The following is a 5,533-nucleotide window of genomic DNA, read 5'->3' as shown; positions in this document are numbered from 1 at the left end:
CCTCTCCCAAAGACCTTAGAACAGAAGAGCTGGGGTGGAGGGGAGCGAGGCCTCAAGAGGCAGTGGAGGGAAAACTTTTCCCCAGGCGACAGTGGGGAGTGGGGAAGGGGGATGAGCAGAGAGAAGAGATGAACCTGACAAAGGAGATCCTGCCCACGGTCAGAAGAAGCAGATACTGCCCCACGTTCTCCCATCCTTCCCATTCCAGCAGGCTCCTTAGCAGGCTCCTTGCCAGAAGGACTTAACTGAGGAGGCCAAACAGAGGTTTCTTAGAACAGAGAAGGCGGTGGAAAGCACAGATGAGGAAGAAGTGCCCTGGGGCAGGGAGAGAGCGGAATGATGCTGAGATGCTGGATTAGGGGTTGGGGAAGATGAGGGTGAGTGGGGGCTCCTTTTCCTTGCCGTCGGCTCTGCCTCCTTCCTTAATACAACCTTGGTCTCCCTTCCAGGTTAGCAGTGTCAGCCCCCCTCATCCTCACCCCTGGATCTTCTCTCCCCAGTTCCCCGCTCCTGCCTTCACCTCCGTGGTCTCCGCCTGAGCTCAGCTTTCTCCTTCTGATCCTTCCAGCTCCCTTCAGGAACTCTATTTCTTAGTCCATTTTGTCCTGCCCCCACCAAGCCCCTTTCCCCCTCCTCCCTTTCGTGCCCACCGCAAGCATCACCCCCCACTCTGTCTCCTCCCTGCCCCTGCTGGCACCCAGCATAGCACTCCAGATGTAGGAGCAGATCAAGAAGGGCGGGGGTGGTGGCTGTTGCTTTTCTGGGATATTCTTAGCCTGTCTGGGGGCTGGAGCTGGAATCAGTGTTTCCATCTCAACTAGGCAGGTGGTTGCAGGGAAACTGCTCCTGTGACTGGGTCTTCATCTCATTCCAGGTCTCTTTCCTTGTCCTCCTATGTCTCCCTTCCACTCTGTGGGCACAGACTCCTGTGCCCTGAGGTGGGGGCTTCCCTCCACCCTGGCCTAGTCCCAGTGAGGTCTCAAAACCCTGCTCTTGGAGACTTGGGGGAAAGAAGGCCTTTGAGACTTGAGGTCAGATGTGCCCTGGATCCACACACAGCCTTTGCCCTCTGCCCCAAGGTAGGCTTCCTTCTGCCCCAACAACCCCTCCTTGGTATTTGGTCCATAGACTCTAGTCGTGACCATGAGAGCCCTTCTTATCTCAGAATACAGGACTCATTCAGGCGCCCTGGAGTTCTAGGAGCTGTCTATTGAGAGAGTCAGAGCCCTGGGGTCCAGGCCTCTTTTGGGATTGAATAAGGGGCTTTCTGGCCAGATTCCTCTGTTGGCAGAGGGAGGCGAAAAAGAGATCTGACTCCTTCATACATAGCACAGAATATATTTGTCACCTTAAAAGAGACAGAAAGTATAGGGGTTCCTATGTGGGCCCTAGAGTCATGCAGGCCTGGATTCGAATACAGCCCCTCCACTTACAAGCTGGGAGACTTGGGACAATTTCTTAATTCTTTTGAGGTCTATAAAAGTAGACCATCACAGGACTGTTGTAAGATTTTATTGATCTGGGCACCTGGGTGGCTCAGTCGGTTAAGCATCTGCCTTCCCCTCAGGTCATGGTCCCACGACCCTGGGATCAAGGGGTGTCTGCCCCTCCCCCCTGCTTGTGATCTCTTTCTCTAGCTCTCTGTCAAATAAATAAATAAAATCTTGAAAAAAAAAGATTTTGACTTTCACAATGCCCCACAATGCTTGTATATTCTGTGGGCATGGTGCTTGGTGTTCATAAATGTGGGTTATTACGAATTACATTCTCACCATTATTTTTACAGAACAGGAGAGGTTTGCTTGACATGTTCCTTTGCCATGTTTTGTTTGGTTTTGTTTTTTCCTCATAAGAACATTCTTCATTACTGTCAGGACAGTACAATCATTACTTTGGATTTGGTTGAGACCAAAATTGACACCATTCTTTCTTTTTGGCTATTGTACTGGTGGCTATCTTACTCAGACTGTCCCCTGGGGTGGGGCCGGTGGCTTGATTTGATTCCTGAGGTCCCGAAGCCCTGGTAGCATACCAGGGACTTGTCACCTTCTCTGGTCCAGTGTGGGCCTCATTAATTTTGTGAACTCAGTGCTCCTGGGTGGCTCAGTTGGTGAATTGTCTGCCTTTAGCCCATGTCATGATTCCCAGGTCCTGGGATCGGGCCCTGCATCTGGCTTTCTGCTCAGCGGGGCGCCTGCTTCTCCTTCTCCCTCAGTCTCTGCTCTCTCTCTCTCACTCTCATTCTGGCTCTCTCAAATAAATAAATAAAATCTTTTTTAAAAATTGTGTGTGGGGCACCTGGGTGGCTCAGTGGGTTAAGCTGCTGCCTTTGGCTCAGGTCATGATCTCAGGGTCCTGCGATCGAGTCCCGCATTGGGCTCTCTGCTGAGCAGGGAGCCTGCTTCCCTCTCTCTCTCTCTCTCTGCCTGCCTCTCTGCCTACTTGTGATCTCTGTCAAATAATTAAATAAAAAATCTTAAAAAAAATTGTGTGTGTGTGTGTGTGTGAGCCTCTGTGTACCTGCTGTGTGCCAGGCACCGTCCTGGCCCCGTGTTCTGACTGTGTTTTTCAGGGGGCATGCTCTGGATACTCCTCTTATCCCCGCTGTCTCTCCAAAGCTCTAGAGACTCCACGTACGTCAGTTCCAGTTTTCAAGGGCTTTTGAGAAAGTGTTCTGCAAAGTTATAAAATCTGCATTAGCAAATACTGCTTGAGAAATTGTAGCCTATGAGGTCCCAGGCTAGGTGCTGGGACCAGGAAAAAAAAAATGTGAGATAGGGCTTCAGCCTTCAAAGAACATACAACAGAGATGATAGAGACACGAGCAATAATACTAGTAAACTGATGGGTGTCCTATGATCAGCTAGGGAGGATGGGATTGGACCAGTTGGCTAATCCTGCCCATCCCCCCACCCCACCCTCCACCCCCACCTTCCACCACTGTAGCTAATCTCCAGCTTGTCCTGAATTCTCAAGGGTAAGCACCTACTGGCAGGGAGTCAAAATCAAGTTAACTAAGTTCCAGTTTCTCTGCCTCTTATTGGGTTCTCCCCAGCCCCATGGCCTTCCCTGTCTGACCCCAAGCTGGGATGATGATAAGCACCATTTGCAGGGCAGACCAGGGCCTCAGCAAGTCCCTGCTCGCAGTGACAGACTCCCACCCTCGGAGCAGGAGGGGTAATGAGTTACTGTGCACACGTGAAGAGCCCCAATGGGTCTGTTAACTGGCCCAACATCGTCGGAGCCATTTCTGTTCATCTCCTACTTGTCCGGGATGAGGGGCAGGTGGGGGATGGGCTGTGAAACATGTTCATTAATTTACACTTCCATCTCCCTGATCTCAAAATATCAAGACAATCCTTTATTTTCACCTCCTCTGAGTAAAAAGGCAGTTCTAACATTATAAGCTAGAGCCCCACATAGACTCACTTTTGATTTTGAGTGTGGAGAAGAGTAAGAAAGTTGTCCACTGGATTAGTTAGTAGTTCCTAAACTGCTCTGCTCAGTGGAACCACGCCAGGTCGGGGGATACTTCATAAAAATACAATTTCTGGACTCCACCTCAGACCTATGGAATCATAATTTCTTCAGGTGGACTTAAGGTGGCATCATTATCCGAAATTTTTAAGAGGGAGAAGAAAATTCTGACAGATGGCTAGATCCCACGTGTTCTGTCTTGCCCTACTATGGTTGCTGTTAGCCAAGCACCCTCTGGTGAAAAAAATATATATACCCTTATTTACCTTTGGGAAACCCCTTCTCCCACACACCCAATTCATGTGGTTTTTACCCGCCTAGATTTAAGACAAACCCAACCAGCTGCTGTCCTGATCCCAGTGGATCAAGGATGAGCTGGTGACCCAAGCCAATCCAATGAGACTCAGTTCTTGAAGTTTTTCTAGAACCATTGTGAATAAGGTGCTTTTTTCCCCTCTGAGGTTGCTTAGCTGGTGGGATGAAAGCCTTGAGATGCTGGACCCCGCATGGGGAGAGGTCATCTGAATGAAAGCACAGGGCAAGAGTCAACAGATGGAGGGAGACATTCCTGATGTGATTCTAGCTGCTGGATCCAGCTGGGCGTGATATAGATCTATAATCCAGTAAATGCCCTTCCTCCCCACTTTTTTCACCCTAATTTTAAGGTTATTTGAGTTGCAAACCTAATATTTGCCAGCCAAACAATCCTACCTAATGAACTGCCTTCTGGAAATTGGTTGGTAACTTCAGAGAAGAACATGTTTGGTCTTAATGACTGAGGAGGGTGGTCTCTGACATCTAGTTGTCAGTGAAGGACTGAATCTGGAAGAGACACAGTTCATCTGCCCTGGATTTGATCCCAAGGCCTGTTTCCTCCTAGATTCCTCAGACCTTCTTGTTCAAACCATAGCTGGTGACTGGAGTTCACCACGTCCCAGTGTCCCTTGCTCAAAGTAAAAGCCTTGGGATTGGAAAGTCATTTCCCTCCAACATGTACAACTATCAAGTCTTCTTCCTGGAAGGCTGCCAGCTTGCATTCCTTAGGTATCAGCTTTCTGCTCAGATAAGAAATCTGATGCTTCATCCTCCATCATGCTTCTGAATCAAGTTTGCTCCAACCAGTGTAAGAGGTGGCTGTGGCCAACACAGAATCATTTGTTATCCTTAGGGCCATTAGCACAGTGTTTCTTGGGGGGCTGGGGTAGGGGTGGCTTTGAGATTTAAGCTGCCCAGGATTTTTTTTTTAAGATTTTATTTATTTATTTGAGAGAGAGAGATCACAAGTAGGCAGAGAGGCAGGCAGAGGGCGGGGGTGGGGGGAGGCAGGCTCCCTGCTGAGCAGAGACCCTGATGCAGGGCTTGATCCCAGGACCCTGAGATCATGACCTGGGCCAAAGGCAGAGGCTTAACGCACTGAGATGCCCAGGCGCCCCTGCCCCAGGATTCTTGTCCAGGACTCCAGAACTCCTTGTCTGGCCTGCCTCTGAGGAGCTTGATGCCAGTCAAACCAAAATTTTCAATTACCACATGGTTATATCTGGCCTTTTTTTTTTAAACTCCAAGGTTATTTACTTTTAGATTGTTTGTGGATTATTCTTCAGTGGGACAATATTTTCCTATCCCACTCTGTGGGCCAAACACTTTTTTTTTTTTAAAGAGGGAGGAGCAGACTCTCCACTGAGCAGGGAGTCTATGTGGGGCTCGATCCCAGAACCCTGAGATCGTGACGTGAACTTAAGTCAGACATCTGACTGAGCCATGCAGATGCCCCTAAATACACATTATTTTTTTTTTAAGATTTTATTTATTTATTTGACAGACAGAGATCGCAGGTAGGCAGAGAGAGAGGAAGGGAAGCAGGCTCCCCGCTGAACAGAGAGCCCGATGCAGGGCTCGATCCCAGGACCCTGGGACCACGACTCGAGCTGAAGGCAGAGGAGGCTTTAACCCACTGAGCCATCCAGGTGCTCCTAAATACACATTCTTTTCTTTTTCTTCTTTTTTTTTTTAAGATTTTATTTATTTATTTGACAGGCAGAGATCACAAGTAGGCAGA

The sequence above is a fragment of the Meles meles genome, chromosome 9 (assembly GCF_922984935.1).
Source record: "Meles meles chromosome 9, mMelMel3.1 paternal haplotype, whole genome shotgun sequence".
NCBI classification, from domain to species: Eukaryota; Metazoa; Chordata; class Mammalia; order Carnivora; family Mustelidae; genus Meles; species Meles meles.
Note: the sequence above shows the minus strand (reverse complement) of the source record.